Source organism: Rattus rattus, chromosome 1 (assembly GCF_011064425.1).
Source record: "Rattus rattus isolate New Zealand chromosome 1, Rrattus_CSIRO_v1, whole genome shotgun sequence".
In the NCBI taxonomy this organism is placed as follows: Eukaryota; Metazoa; Chordata; class Mammalia; order Rodentia; family Muridae; genus Rattus; species Rattus rattus.
The window spans coordinates 42460496-42477770 of record NC_046154.1 but is presented as its reverse complement, the minus strand read 5'-3'; the positions used below and the strand labels follow the sequence as shown (position 1 = coordinate 42477770).

Below are 17275 nucleotides of genomic sequence, written 5' to 3'. Positions count from 1 at the left end.
ACATGAGAAATAAAGATATAGAAGCATTTTAAATCAATTTTTCTTGAATAAATAATTGAGTCTTTACTTTGTAACTTGATTAAAACCTAATTAATGTTTTTAACCTCATAGGGTCTAATTTTAAAATAAAATCTGTCGTGATGGTTTCTGAAGTAACTATACCTTCAATTGTGTCATCAGTGACCCCACAGTCTAGCCAGACCACTGTTATCAATGTTAACAGTTACAATGCTTTTTTAATTCACTTCATTAAAAATCTTTGAAATTGTACCCATATATTGTTATTAACCATTTTAATGTAGGAAAATAGATTTAAATGAAATGGGCCCCAAACAGCTTTTAATTGGTTCTGCATTCTCTGAATTGAGACACTAGCACACATTATTGTCTAAGCAGTGTCATAAACAACAGGCATCCACATAATTTTCCTGCCACTGTTACAGGAACAAAAGGTCTCTAGAGACAGTAGAACCTGAGCTTATCCAAATTTAAAACAAATCACACTAGGAGCTGCAACTACATGGAACAAGTAAGTGTTTGTAGTGGTCTGTTTAAATCAAAACAAGGCACACAACCAGGCTGAGCTCCAGTTTCCTGGCAATCCGTGGCACTCTGAAAGGCTTGTGTAGTTAAGAAACCAATCACTTCTGATTCAGAATGGGCTCTGAACACATACTACATATCTAATGCCTTTCCCTTTTCTTCTTTTTAACATATTGTACATGCACTGTAGTTGCACATGGATTTGTTTTACTAAGATGCAAGTTAAACCCATCTAAAAATCCTTCCTGAACAAAAAAACGTTTGAAACCGGATGGTGCAAGGGGAATGAGAAGGTGGCATCAGTAATCAAATGTTAATTAGCAAGCTTTTCCCCCTTCCCCCAGGGCTGGCCTGTGTTAGAGAATTCAAATCAGAAATCAATGCTCCAAGTGTTTAACTATTACTTCTTCTCATTAACCATTAAAAGACCAAGCCATTTTCTCCTCATAAAAACAGTAACTCAAGAATTTCTTTTTCTCAAATACCATCTTCCCAGAAAACAATGAAGAGGCCTATAAAATTCAAGTGCTTTTCAACCAGGCTTTGAACCAACTGTTTTCTGCACTTTCACATCTTCTGGTTCTAAATGAATTCTTATTCTCACAACTGCACCTTCCTTCTGAAAACAACAAGGCAGCTGACATTTTATAAGATTATTGGGATGGTAATAATAAAGTGAATCAAGTACAGAATCTAGTTTAAATACATATAATTGTAAGTGGATTTAATTTTGGTCATTATGAACAACTACTAGAAATAAGATTAAGAATTTCCACTAGTAACATGGAAATTATACTGAAACTTTGATGAGAATAAAAATACTGTAAAATTGCAAAACCTACATCATGTTTACACCAAATTAACCTAAGTAGTGAATACAAACAAAAATAAATTCATATCTTTACTTAAAAGTTAAGTCTATATTAAAAGATTAAAGACTTTTTTCTTGATTCTAGGTTCCCCAAACTGGCCTTGAACTCACTGTGTAGAACAGGAAAACTTCAAACATTCTGATTCTCCCGCCTCTGTTACCAGGTATACACCACCATACCAGGCTTATGTGGTGCTATGGAACTGATCCATGGCTTCGTACATACTATGCAATTACTTTACTGACTGAGTTACATCCCCAGCTTTCAAATCGTAATTCTGAAAGAGCTATGAAAATCCATAATAGATAAGAAAATAGGCTAAATGTCACAAATGTTAAAAAGGCTAAATATCAGAACCTTAGTGGTAGATTTTAAAAAGGTTTTAGAAAAATTGTCAAGTTAGAAATAATGATAAATAGAAGAGGTAAATTATTTTTCTACAATAGTCGTTCTCAAAGCAGAAGTGGTATCACTAGGAAGAAATCAGAGATGCTAATTTAGAGCCCCCTGATTGAAGTGTGCTGAACACTCTGTGGCACTGCATTATTAGTGTAACCAGCCTTAAAAGTGATCTAACAAGTCTGAAGTATAAGATGTAGAATTTCATACACAGGCTTCTCTAGACTGTCTCTTTAGCTGACTGAATCTTCAACCCTTCACAGTCTATGCTTAAGGGGCCCTATCCCTTTAATGAATGAGTAAATTTCTAGAAATCCCAAAATTCTGTTTGGGTGAACAGGGTAGGTAGGATTAGATGGCAAATTGCTGTCACTGAAATCCTTGTACCTCATAAATTTATAATCTTTCGTAAAGTCTGACAGTATGGAAAGTCACAAATATTTTAATCTATATTCCTATCATAGCTCATGATAGACTATAAATATCATGGAAAAAATAGTTGGTTTATTGTAAATAAAACAGCAGGGCCTTCAATAAATGCTCTTAAAATTTCTCCCTACATATAATTAAGTAATGAGTTTGTGCCATTAGGAAGGAAAATGAGTAATAAATAAAAACCCAGAAATAACTGCCATTGCTTCTCGGCCTTTTGGCTAAGATCAAGTGTAGAAATAACTGCCGTGAACATTTTTAAGAGTCTCATATTAGACAGCATTCATTCTGTAAAGTTCAATTGATATTTTATTCCCATTGGATCAATTTATATATATACTAGTCTACTAGTGGTAGAGCATGTGTTCAACACAGTCAAAGGTCTGGATCAGATCCCAGGGAGCACAGAGGACAAAACAAACAATCAAGACAAGACAAAAGATTCTTCAGGAACCAGAAAGTAAAATCCTTCTAAGTGAGAAATGTTTTGATTGTAAGTTTGAATCTCTGTAGGTAAAACAAAATGTATCAAAAGCAATGCACTAGTAAATCACAAGGATACCATTTATGCTACCAAATATTTAGCTACAAACAAATCCACTACAGCCCTGCCGATAAAACATAAAAATAGTACAGTCTAATAGCCAGGAGTATGATAGTTAAATGAAATATGGAACACTCAAAGTGGCCATGCTGAGAGAGAAGAGAACAACTAGTCAGGCAGTTTCAGAATAAGAATGACAGAAATGTCCTTGAGGGAGTTCTGTTTCCTTATTATCTCTCCTTTCCTAGAAACTATATGAGGACTTGACCTAAACTAAGAGCACCTTGAACACCTTATGGTTGTGGATGGGCCAGCTGGACTATCTGCATCCCTGCGCTTCACCAATCACCAATGGCCCTATAAAGCCACACAGAAGCTCGATGGTCTCACTTCTGCTGCATCATAGAAACTGAAACTTTCTGTATAATGAAATTTCTAAGATTTGGCTTTCTGAGGTCCATAAATTTCATTCTTTTCATTCAAAAGACTAGAACCAAGTCAGTGAACTAGAACTCAGTCAATGAACATTTTGTGTAGCTGAGATTCCAGCATCTTTACTACTGAGTTAGAGCCCCGCCGGAGAGAGAGTGAGCCTGCATCAAACTCAAAGACCACAGTGTTATTACATTAAAGTTTAAAGCAGGGCCTGCAAAGTGTATCCCAAAAGCCAGTAAAACTATTGTCTTTCTCTACCAGGAAGTTACACTAAAACATCACCAGTATTACTTGTTTCCATATGGTCTCCGGTGCTTCTATACCGCCAGGTCAGGACAGTTAAGAGGGTTCAACAGACTGTACCTTGGTTTTTTAAAAAATATTTATTATTTGGCCCTTTACTATATTCTGATAGTAGTAGGCGATATTACTAAATTATAAGATGTTGAAAACTAGGGATATAGCCATATATAGGACATCTACCTCACCTCTTCTAAAAGTTCAGAAAACATCAAGGAAGTAAGGGTGGAAAAATGTAAGAGCCACAAAAGTAGGCATGGAAGGCTGACCTTGTAGAAATAATGGAGCTGCAGCACTTCCAATTTAAAATCTCAAGACTGGGACTAGGGGTTGGGGATTTAGCTCAGCGGTAGAGCGCTTGCCTAGTGAGCGCAAGGCCCTGGGTTCGGTCCCCAGCTCCGGAAAAAAAAAAAAAAAAAAAAGACTGGGACTAACAACACACACTGTCATGAAGGGGAGAGATCAAAGGGCCTAACCACTCGGACATCTTCTTCTGGGGTGTAGCCACTTGCTCCTGCAAACAGCTCTAATGAAACTTACTTGGTTAAAGAAATAAAATAAAAACCAAGACAGGAAAATAGGTGGAGGACTAGCTGAAAAGAAGAAAGAGCTTAATAGGAAAAGGAGAAACAGACACACAGACGGACAGACAGACAAAGAGACACAGAAAGACAGAAACAAACAGGTTGATGCTGAGTACAGAAGTGGGGGAAGAAACTCAACCACTACTCAAATGTCTTCAATAAAGCAGTTCCTAGTTTATACTAAATCATCACTCCCATAATAACCTTTATTTACATTATCATCTTCATTTTAGAAAAATAGAAACTAAAGCTCATAAAAAGCGATTACTTCAAGTTTCCTCCACTCCGTAAACGGTGAGTACAAACTCTACCTTAGTTCTACCAAACTCTAAGGTTGAGACTTTTTCGGAATCTCAACAGACATCTTAATCTGAATTTTGTCCGTAAAGTAAAACGTTGTGAATTATCTTTAAAAGTCTTCCACATGATATTTTATCATTGTGAATAATTTCTTAAGATCTTCAAGACAGGATCTCACTACCTAATTTAGCCTGGGGCTCCCTTGCCTCAGCCATTTGAGTGCTGGAATTATGGTCCAGTACCATTACACACGGCCACAATTAGGAGTTTTCTGAGCTCATTCCTGCTTCCTCTGAGCAGTGGTCAGTAAGCAGTAACAAGTGAGAGGGGCCAACTGCAGACACCTCTATCATAAGAGCAAGAAAACCTTTCTACAACTGTTGTGATGAAGAAGCAATCAAGTATAGCTGCTAGATGGCAACATTTGAACTTTTAAGTGCTATAGGTAGAACAACTGCCAGCGCAAACAGCAACTGGCTATTGTTATATAACCAAATACTGCTTCCACAGTACCAGGGAAGTTAAGGAGTAACAAATAACTGAGAAAGAAACAGCAAGGCACAGGCACACACGCATGCGCATGCACGCGCGCGCGCACGCGCACACACACACACACACACACACACATGCAAGCACAAACACACACGTAAGCACACGCAAGCGCACACACATGCGCAAGCACACACACGTAAGCACGCACACACACATGCACACAGAGGAAATAAACAAAGGCTAAAGAATATTATCATGATAAATAAGCTTTATCATGTAACTGTTATATGCTGTCATCACTGATGGATGCCTGTTGAGTCTCCCTCAAAGCATTCAACTAGACTAAAAGAGTATGGTAAGGTTTACACGGGGCATTACAACTTTATTTGGCCAATGTGTAGTAGACCAAGTCTTTTGTTATTCCACTGTTCGTTCTCTCTCTCGGTCTGTCTCTCTCTGTCTCTCTCCTCTGCCTCCCTCTGCCTCTCTCTGTCTCTCTAAAGCAATGGACACTCTTGCCAACTCCTATTTTATGTTTTTTATTTGGGTAAGTGCCATTCTGATCAGAAACAGCTATGTTATATTTGTAACCTCTCAGTTCTAAAATGAAACTGTACCAGTAAAATGTAAACTATATCATAAAAGATATGAGCAATGCTTTTAAACTATTGTGCATATCGTTTGTTTGTTTTGTTTTTGTTTTCCCCCTACTAAATTTTTCTTATTTCAGATGAGTCTAAGCATAAACTTATGCTACATACACACATAAACAAATTAAGCTACTTGCTTAAATATCCTTCATTTGGTTAAGGCTTAAGTCAAATGATAAGGCAGATTTCAAACACTCTTAACTAAAGGAGACGGTTGGATAAACATTTTAAATTTTTAAATGTTGCTGATGTTTTTGGCAAAGAAAAATTTTTATAATGTGGGGGAATAAAACAAAACCAGCAAACAAAACCCTATAAATCCTTTCTCACTCTGGCAGTATCCCACTGAAGCTCAGCCATGATGTTTATGTTTGCTTTGCTCTGTTCTACTGCCCATCCAGGCCTTTGCTTTCTCTGAGATGTGAAAAAAGTGGTGGGAACCATCAGCAATAAACTTCAGTCTATAATCAGCTCTCTAATAATTTTATCTTTTCTTGTTAACAAAAAAATGCAAATAACAAAGACAACAAAAGGACTTAGTGTTGGGGTCTGCCATGAATACTAACGTGGCCTGGGGGTGTGGTTCATCAAGTGAAAATAAACCATTCAAGTCGCCCACATCAAGAAGAAAGTTTGGGAACAACTAGGCCAGTGTTTGCATTTGGGGCTCTGGAGTCAGGAGAGTTGCATTTCCCTTGACTCTGCTTAACTTAGGCACCAGAGACAACCTCCTTAATCACTCCTTTAGGAAACTAAACTTAGTTTCTGCAAGGAACAGCTCCCGTGATATTTAATAATACATTTGATCAGACTTTAATATTCTAACTTGTCAATTTTCATGATCAGATTTTACCAGTAACCTAAAGGACATGTAGGTGAAAGGGAAAAAAGAGACCATCTTCAATTCAGAAAAGTAGCTGTGTTGGCCAAGAGCAAAGTTACAAAAGGATAAGCACAAAATTACACACCTAGTTAACTCTGACCGAATGAAACAAAGTTGGAAACTGGCTCCAAATACCAAGTGAATGGACACTATAAACGAAAGCCTAATACACATCAAAATCCAAGGAGTGAGGCTGCCAGTGCTCAGAAGCTCCATTTAACTGGCTTTTAATTAAGGCAGTTAAAATCCTAACCCAAGGGTTTCACTGTTAAGGCTGGCTTTAAAATGTAGATACAGCCTATTTAGAAAGAAATACTAGGAACACCTTAACTTAGCACTTGATGCATTTAGACGGGGGAAAAATAAAGATGATTCATTAAATAAGTATACATTCTAAATATACTGCCTGAAGTCTCCTGTTTAAAAAAATTACTCCTATTTATTCATTAACAAAGCTATCCCTTAGTTCATCCCTGCCATAACCTGCTCTATTCAGAAACCATATGGGAAAGGACATAAAAAACCGCCACAAACCATGGACTTCTGGTATTAGTGCTACACACAGCATACCCCTATTCATTATTCTACCTCCCTTGTTTAATCTATCATTAAGATTCAGTGACCCTACACTAAATTTAAAGCAGATCCTTCCTTCCTCCCATGCCTAAATTCACATACTTTTCTAGTTGGGGATGCCCTCAAGTATTAACAACTCTACGGGGTTTCTCTAATCTCAGCTCTGAACTATGTCATGCTATAGAACCAAGAAATTGCTGTTTTACATCTCTAACTATGGAAGCTCCATACAAAATGACCATATAATTTACTTAATAAGATAAAGAAAAAAATCACAACTTATTTTTTCACCGTATATGACAGAAGAGGCGCATGGAGACATTGCCATGTTGTCTTTCTTAAGTAAGACACAGAAGTATTACTTCAATTATATCTGTAATTTTAAATAATGATGAAATTCCAGGTTGGCCATTTTAATAAATACTAAAGCAAAGAGAAGGAAAATGTTTATCTAAATACATACTTGATAAATATACAGGAGAAATGAGGTTTTAAATAAGCAAACTCCATTTTTAAAGTATAAAAAAAAAATCCTCTAATGACAATGAGATACCAGAGGGCAGAGTTGTATATATGATAGTCTACTAAAAGCACAAATTGTATAGCTAAATTGTTTTATAGTGACACTTTTATTGGTTTAAAATGTTAACTTAAAGTGTCTAAGAATTATCAATGGGGAGTATTTAGAACTCAAAAATTAAAGAAAATTTACAATGCAAATAACTTAGAAAACAATCATAGCTACCGAGCTATATTATAATCATTAGTCAAGATGGCAAAAGTTTCATTTAAATGACTTAGAAAACTGCCACATTAATTAAGCTTGAGCCTAATTATTGATCAACCCCTTCATTCTAAATATGGTTATCTGAGAATGATTAGAGTACTTTACATGATATTACAATAAAAAATGTGTGTTCATGTCAGGTTTTGGGGGGTTGTTTTGTTTTGTTTTGCTTTACTTTACAGAGTTACAATGCAAAATATTATTGGGAGACTGAAGAAAGCAGACTCCTTAAGGTATGCATGTATTAGGCTTAGAAGACATGAAAGGTATAATTGGATACTGTAATAACTACCACACTCAAAGCCCCACCCTATTGAGTAAGAACTTCCTGAATACGTCATCCCTAAATGCCTTTAGTATAGCAAAGAAAACACTAGGCTGTTTGGGGAGCAATTCTCTTATATTCCACTAAGGAGTTACTTAATGTAGTTAGAATGAAAATATGTAAATAGTTGCTTACAATATGCATACACATAACATAGGGTTTTTAAATAATATGTAAATTAAAAAAAGAATAACTGAGACCATAAGAGACACTTAAGAATTAATACCCAAACTTCTGCCTCCAGAGAGCTGGAGGGAGCTTACTGGTTAAAAGCGTGCACTGTCCTTGCAGTATCCATATCAACTAACAACTACCTATAACTCCAGCCTCAAAAGATCCCTCACCTCTGTTTTCTAGGAGCACCTGTACTCATGTGCGCATTCTGATATATATGAACATAAAATTAAATGAGGCCTGGAGAGATGGCTCAACAGTTAAGAGCACTGACTATTCTTCCATGGAAGAGGTACTGAGTTCAATTCCCAGCAACCACATGGTGGCTCACAACCATCTGTAATAGGATCTGATGCCCTCTTCTGGTGTGTCTGAACACAGCGGTAGTGGACTCATACAGAAAATAAATAAATCTTTAAAAAAAAATTAAATGAGCATCTCTGGAAAAAATCTGCCTCCTTAAAAAAGTAGATACTTTATTAATCATAAAACCAAAAGCCACATAAATTAGAGTGATCACTGTGTATCAGTAATTTAGTGTGTATTTCTTAGTGATAAAACATACAGATACTACTAACGAGAGAATTTCCCCTTGGGCTTATAAACTGAAAACTCAGTTCTAGCTTTATCAAGCAAAATCACTTTAGTGTTCATAATCCACAAGCATTCATTCAGTGGTCCAGCCAGTTGACAAACAAATTTCTACCAAGTATCTAATGTAAAGAAGGGAACAAACTGTAACAGTGACTATGACAGAGTTTCTGCCTTCATGGACCTTATACTCATTCTGTAAGTGTATGGTAGTAGGGAAGACAACATGGGAGTAGGTGGAGTATAGCAACTTAAGAGTAACTACTTCTACAAAGGTTGACAATAAATCCCTCCAGTTATTTTCTATGTAAGATGGATTGAAATCTTGATTATAATATACAAATGTAGACAGAGAAATTATGAAATGCCAAAGTTCTATCAGGTGCTTTACATACACACATATGTCATCTGATAATAGGCTCAATGCAGCATTTACTCTTTCTTTACAAAAATTAACTGAGGACAAAAGTAACAAGAAGCAGAAGCAGGATCCAAAAGGAGAAACCTATGGGACACTGAGGCACTTTCTACTTTATTGTATCGTAACACATCCCTGAAAACTAAAATCAGAAAATTTGTTTTTTTACTGCAATCCTCTCCTCACTCCCTTCCCCCAACCTAACCACACTCCCTACCAAAGAAATATTATTAGTACTGTTTACTTGCTTGGCAAACTCTTTCTTCATAGATATGGGACATGCTTTAGTTCAATGAGACTAAATAATCAGAAATTCCAAAATACTGTCATGTACAAATTAATAAAGTTTACTATACTGAGAGCTAACTCAAAGGAATATTTCAGAGATTCTGATCAAAGATCTTGTCTTCAAACACAGTTGGGTGTTGTTTGTGTTTTTTTCCTCCAGTCAGTAGATATTGTCATGCATTCCAAAAAAAAAAAATGGGAAGTCCATTTGATCATATTTTATTTGTCATGCTTCATTGCACTATGCCAGTACTAAGTAAATTCAAATATGTGCATCCTTGAATATTGTGGCTGCCTGGCCATGTTATTCTGAGCACTAGTCTCTGACACCTCAACATGACAGCTCAGTCTTTCTACTGTACATGGTAAAAGACAAGATGATGGGAGCGGAGGCTACTAATGCCAAGTTACAGAAAGCCTGACCTGTGATCCTGTGCATGTCAGGATGATACCCTTGCTCCCTTCTATACTTCTGTATGTAGATGGCCCTTTCTTCATCTATCCAACATCCGTGAAGCATTTCCTAAGTTCTATGCTCTTTTGCAGTTACCAGTGCAACAGTCTCCAATGGAAATGTTAGAACTACCAGACAAGTAACAGATGAGTGAAATGTGACAGGAAAATAGCCAGTATTACTTTTAAGGAAATGTACTGATTTATAATCAATTATCAATTGATAAACTTGTCCTGTCTTAGACCACTATAGACCAGCCAATTACATAAAAACTGTGGGGCTCAGCACCACCAGAACATTTGGTTCTTCAATATGTCTACAGATCTAGTTTCAATAAGCTGTTTTTGTTTAAAAGTAAAATATTCTAGCTTTTAAATATTGGCAACAGTTCAAATTTATACACAAGTGGTGGCAAACAACAATTTTGAACTGACAGTTTGAAAGTCATTCTCTCTTTGTAGGACAGACACAAAACAGATAAAGATTTGATATCTTTTCCTTATAAGAACTAACAGCCCTCTAAAAATTATACCCAGAAACAAACACATATGATACAGTGTGACAGAATTGTAAAGACATCAATAAAGGATCAGGTGGCAAAAAAGAAGGGTCCCAACTATCCCAAGGATCCCATTTATTGAGTGCCAGGGAATTGATCCAGGTACTTTGCACATTCCATGTTCACATCAATCTTGGGGTTGGGGGGAAGAACTGAAACAAAACCCTGCTTTATTGTATACAAACCTAATTGACTTTATTCTTTCCAATCTCAAAAGTACCACCTCATCACTCCAAGCAGGTGTTAGTTTTCTAAAGATCAATCATAGTTTCAAATTAATTCAAAACTAATTTCTTTCTCATTCAACCCATTTTTTTTGGGAAAAACTTTGTGTATCTATTAAGGTAATACTCAATATATATCTTTGAATGTTACTGTTTGAATTATAGTTGAAATCCTAAAAGGTTAAATTGTTGCATGAATTCAATATGTAGCAAAACTTATTAACTAGTTTATTTAGCAGACATTTAAATAACACCTACTATGTCTAAGGACTGTTCCAAGTACTTTACAGATTAAACAACAACTATTTCCATGCCACTTATAGATGAGGCATATAAAAAACAGAAAGAATATAAAATTTATCCAAAGTTGAAATTGCAATTATTAGAATAAGCCTTCCCATTTCACTGGTAATTAAGATAATTAAAACAATATGGCACTTTCTCCTTACAATTAGATAAAAACAATGTCTTTATTTTTGTTTACATTAACTTTAGAACATGTACATTATAAAACAAGCCCTTCCTCTTAACTTCCAAACCACGCCACAAAACAAAACCTAAAAACTGCATCAGGAATTTCACTAGTCATCCCTTAACTCCAAGAAGCATTAGCCTAATAAACAAGTATATAAGGACTGAGTACCCAAATAATTTTATTCTAAGGAAGTCACAAGGGTGCTTGATTATGTCAAGCACATATTGAGAAGCTAGTTCATCGATGTCAATGTTAAGCATTCATCAAAAGCAAATCCATTGACAGGGGTACAATCCACTGATTGACTGGGGTACAGTCCACTGATTGACTGGGGTACAATCCACTGATTGACTGGGGTACAGTCCATTGACTAAAACAGAAAATAACAACTTACATTTTTATAATTTAAGACTATTTAAAAAACTTTGTATATTAAAACTAACATTTGACTTCAAACCCTTCATTGCTCTAGTCAGTTTTTAGACCATAGACTCTTTCATCACCCTTCTCTTAACTTCCAAACCCATACACAAAACAAAACCTAAAAACTGCATCAGGAATTTCACTAGTCATCCCTTAACTCCAAGAAGCATTAGCCTAATAAACAAGTATATAAGGACTGAGTACCCAAATAATTTTATTCTAAGGAAGTCACAAGGGTGCTTGATTATGTCAAGCACATATTGAGAAGCTAGTTCATCGATGTCAATGTTAAGCATTCATCAAAAGCAAATCCATTGACAGGGGTACAATCCACTGATTGACTGGGTACAGTCCACTGATTGACTGGGGTACAATCCACTGATTGACTGGGGTACAGTCCATTGACTGACAGGGGTACAATCCACTGATTGACTGGGGTACAATCCATTGACTGACAGGGGTACAATTCCTTGACTGGGGTACAGTCCATTGACTGACTGGGGTACAATCCATTGATTGACTGGGGTACAATCCATTGACTGACTGGGGTACAAACCATTGGTTGATGGGGTACAATCCATTGGTTGATGCGGTACAATGCACTGATTGACTGGGGTACAATCCATTGATTGATGGGGTACAATCCATTGACTGACTGGGCTACAATCCATTGACTGTAGAGAATCCCTTTTTTCTGTAGCCTATACATTTCACGAAACTCACAATTTTTTTATTAGCAAAGCACATGAAAGAGGATAAGAACTGGACAATTTATAAAGCAAAATTAGTTAACATTTAAAAAACATTTGTCTATGCCAGATCCCTTATATAACAATATAATAAATAATACACAGTATTTAGTCACAACTACATGTGGCAACACAATCACTGATGAGGGCAGTTCTGATAGTTTAAGAGATATAGGTATTAGATTCAAATTGTCAACCTCATTTATTGTGTTATTGATTCAATAAACCATTCAATCTCACATGTTTTCTATACCAACACATACCCTAGCCACCCCACTAAATATGGCGACCTTCTCCATTTTTACAGCGGATAAAAGAGTACCTAAAGATTTGTGCAACTGGTGTTTTCCAGTCAGGTATTTAATGGAAAATGTAAAGATAATATAACCAAATGAAACTATCTCCATACATAACCTTCTTTCATTTCAGAAATAGAATACCACCACTCGCTCAGTTACTTCAACCAAACTCTATGAACCATTACGCCCCTCACTGACCTTTCCATTCACTTCTTTTCCTCCATACCAAGGCCACTTCATCTCCCAGCTGAACTAGAACATTGTCTCAGTGATCTCTGTCACTCATTTCTGCTTCCTGCAATCCATTCTATATACAACAGCATTTTAAAAATACACCAGGATAGTGTGATTCCCCAACCTAAAACCTCTAAAGGCATTCTACTACACTTAGAATGATCTGACTCACCCCATCTTTCAAAATTAATAATATCATTATCCTCCTTAGCCACCAGTTATTTGTTTAAAGATAAATTCATGACCAAGGTGATTCAGTTAACTGAGCTTCAATATTTTTCCTGTAATAGAAAATGCAAATTTTAAATGGCACAACTAACATTACAAACTGTCAGAAGAGACACTGCATTGAGATCCGGGAGCATCTAGGTAGCTGCTCCAAGATCTCAATGCAGATACACTGACAAAAATGAAAGGACAGGGAAAAAACAAACAAACAAACAACAACAACAACAACAAAGGAAAAACCTAGCTCAAAAAAAGAAAGCAGAGATGAAAACAGCTTATACTGCTTACTGCTAAACTTATATTGCACTAGGTTATTACTCAAACGTTTTAAAACTTAAAACAAACAAACAAGAAAACTAGCTGGACAATGGAGGTACATACGGCCTTTAATCCCAGCACTTGGGAGGCAGAGGCAGGTGGATCTCTCTGAGTTCAAGGCCAGCAGGATCTGCAGAGACCCGGGACAGCCAACATTACACAGAAAAAAGTCTTGAAAACAAACAAACAAAACAAAACAAAACAAACAAAAAAACCCTACAATAACAACAACAAAACCTACCCTGTGTCAGTCTCTATATAACATCTATAACTGACAGGCCTTCATGTGACTTAAACATGAAAGAAAAATTATTCCTGCAGCTTCATTCTTTCCCTTCTTTCTACTTAGAATATATTAATTTTTAGAGACCCAGAAAAATACTGCTTCTGAAAAACACTTCTCTCGGCCATATAAGTAAAGCTCTGTCTACATTGGATGCCATTACGTTTTTGTTACAGCTTGCTTTATATTTAAAGTGCCCCTCCAAAGAATCATGTACTGAAGGCTTGGGCTCAAATAAGAACAGTACTCAAGGTAGTGTCCAGAAGAAATGAATCATAAGAGTTTTGCCTTCACCAGTGGATTAATCCAGTGATGAAATCAATTTTAAAATAAACTTCTGGGAGGTACTGGTATTGTGGAAAGTAAGGTCTGTTTGGAAGAAAGTCATGGGGGTTCTCTGAAAGGTATCTTTCCTGGCCCTAGTCAGAATCTCTCCTCCCCAGGCACCATGAGGCAAGCAGTTTGGATCTACAATGTACTCCCCATCTGATGTTGTTTGCCATAATCTTAGAAACAATGGGTCCAAGTAACAACGACCTGAAACTTCTGAAAATATGAATCAATGTAATCGTTCCTCTTTTAAAGTTACTTTCTAACACCTTTGTCATGGTGAAAATTCTAATAGAAGTACTTAATCTTTAATGTTTATCTCCTCAGATAAAAATGCAAATCATCTACTCTCTGTAAGCTGCTGACCAGGTGCTTCACATACAGCAGAAAGGCCTTGAATGCTGCATTTTCCTTCAGAAAGCCAGGCTGTTATTATGTCAAGAGGAAAAAGACAGTCACTTTCTCGGGAGAGGACAGCCTCTGAATGGCTTTAAGAACTTTTAGATGCAGATACAGAGGAAAGGAGCAGTTGAGACAGAAGACGCTAATACAAGACTCAGATGGAAAGAGAACAACTACCAGTTTTGTACATGGAGGAAGTCAAAACAGGGACCAAGTGGTGCTGAAGAATCTCTCTTGAAGAATGCACACTATCCTTCTGAACCTACCCATCCCATTCTCTGTCTTCCCTTCTTCCCTCTCTTCGTCTTCCTTTCTCTACTTGAATCTGCATTAAAACATTTTCTACATAAATTTTAACTTTAATACAATTTTAAAAAGTGCTTTATGTTAAAAGTATTGTTAAAAGTTTTAATTGCACTAATGTAATTATTTATAATAGATATACTGTGATCTGTCATTATCTCAGATGAAAAACTGAAGCACAGAAAGCTGAATAGGTTTACAAGGTCAGATGACAGATAAGAGTACAAAGTACAAAATCAACATAAGACAGGAATAGAGTGAGTTTACTCAAGAGGTTCTTACAGTCAGTACAATTTTGTTGGAGTTATTCAAGTAGGTGCTAAGGTTGTGTCAAGGAATGAGACAATCTTGTTGGTATATAAACAAATACAATCATAACTTGTGATCTTCTATGGTGGAAATAAGTTTAATGACAAAAGCTAATAAGGATGGAAATCTAGTTAGACTGGGACAGATGGTGATATAGAAGATTCTTCAAAGAGAGCTCTTAAGATGTGATCTGAAGGCAGTATGAACACAGTCATACAAAAGATGTCCCAGATAAAAAGAGCAGCCAGAATGATGATGGTAAGACACACAGAGATGTGTACATTTAAATAAAGGAGTCAATGTAACATTTCATGGTGGTTAAGTGAGGAAGAAAAAAACCAACAAACCAAAAACAACAAGTCCAGAAAGAGATCAGATCTTGTAAAATCAGTGCATGTGAGATGGATCTCTGTAGACAATGTTAAAGAGGGTTTTTTTTTTTTTTTAAAACTCTTAGCTTTTGTTTGGTTTAGTTATAGTCCAGAGTTTAAGAGTGGGCAAACCCAACTCATTTTCTTACACTAATATGGATTAAATTTGAGGACTTGCTTATGCTAGGTAAGTACTTTATTACTCAGCTACATTCCCAGCTTAACATATTTTAAGAATATTAATTTGGGTTGCTATGTGAAGACTAAGAATCAAATTATGGAGGAGTCAGTAGTGGGCTACTGCTGGAGTTCAGCTAAAAGACAATGGTGGAAACCGAGTGAGGAGAGCACAGGATTTAAATTAGGCAATACATAGGGTTTCAACATCCCCTTGGCTATAAAGTCAGGCTTTAAAGGGAATAAACTCTGGCTCTTAATCCTTCTCCCTTCCAAAATCGTGTGAAGTTGGAGAGAGCAAAGAAAGAGGAAAAATTATGTAACTGTAATGAATTTTTTTTCTTTTCTTTTTTTCAGAGCTGGGGACCAAACCCAGGGCCTTAAGCGCTCTACCACTGAGCTAAATCCCCAACCCCTATAATAAATTTTTAAGAAGAAATTTATTGTATCTTCTGGTTCTGAAACGCCTCCATTTAGTAAGACACAAATTCACAGCTAAGTGTTTCGCTTGTTAAAGGTCTTACTCATTCTCAGTGTAGGCGGACTATAGATTCTAAAGTCAGACTGTCTGGATATGATAATGGACAGGTATCTTTGCAAACTGTACAAACAATTGCTCTGTAGTGAGTGAGGCATGAAGATTAAATGTTTGCTTCCAAGCAGAGCAGACTTAAGTCTCCAAACTTAAACTGGAGCACTTAAGTACTGGGCCACAACGTGCACTTGAAAACAACAAGCTTCTGAGACTGTAAGCTCTATATACACAGAGCCAATTACAATTCTGTTATTCCCTTATTGGGAACTTAAATAATAAAATAACCTGTCTGAGTTGAGGCTAAAAACTTAAGAGTGTAACTGACTGATAACAGGAGTGTCTAATGTTTTGTAAAACTAATATAAAGGTGCCATTGATAGCTTTACCACAAAACACCAAAAATATTAACTTTGTTTTCTAGCATGGGTTACTTTTTTTAAAAAGAATCGTTTATTTTTAATTTATGTGCATTGATGATTTGACTACATATATGTCTGTATGAGAGGGTCAGGTTCCCTGCAAATGGAGGTACAGACAGCTGAAAGTCAAGTGGGTGGTGGAAATCTAACCTGGAGCCTCTGACAGAGTAGCCAGTGCTCTTAACCACTGAGCCATCTCACTAGCCCCTATACCATGCATTACTCAGAGAAAGTATATTTAATAAGATGCTTTTAAACAGAACTTATACTGTTCTATCACTTTACTAAAAACGTTAAACTCTAAGTACTTTGATGCCAAAAATTAGATGTGGTATCATCTTGTCCAAACAGGTTCTCAATGCAGTAGATCAGAATCCTGAAAGTTTTAACTCTTTTCCAAGGAATAAAAAGTGTCTTTAATGGTCTTTTCCTCAGTTAGGACATTTAAAAACAGCATTTAAGTGAACTCCACTGACACATGTTCAATAGAAAGCGAATATATATTGTAACCGAAAGCTGCTTCTTCAGGGTCAAGGTGACCATACATTGTATAGAACAAAGCATCATGCTTAGAATAAAATTTATATCTT

General features: G+C 36.3%; 1 protein-coding gene and 1 pseudogene across 1 annotated transcript in view; one reads left to right on the top strand and one right to left on the bottom strand.

Moving 5' to 3' along the window:
* Positions 1-17275, bottom strand: part of Faf1 (Fas associated factor 1) — a 336330-nt gene that overhangs the window by 183214 nt on the left and 135841 nt on the right. The window lies entirely within an intron of this gene.
* LOC116890634 lies at positions 2448-2619 on the top strand (annotated as a pseudogene).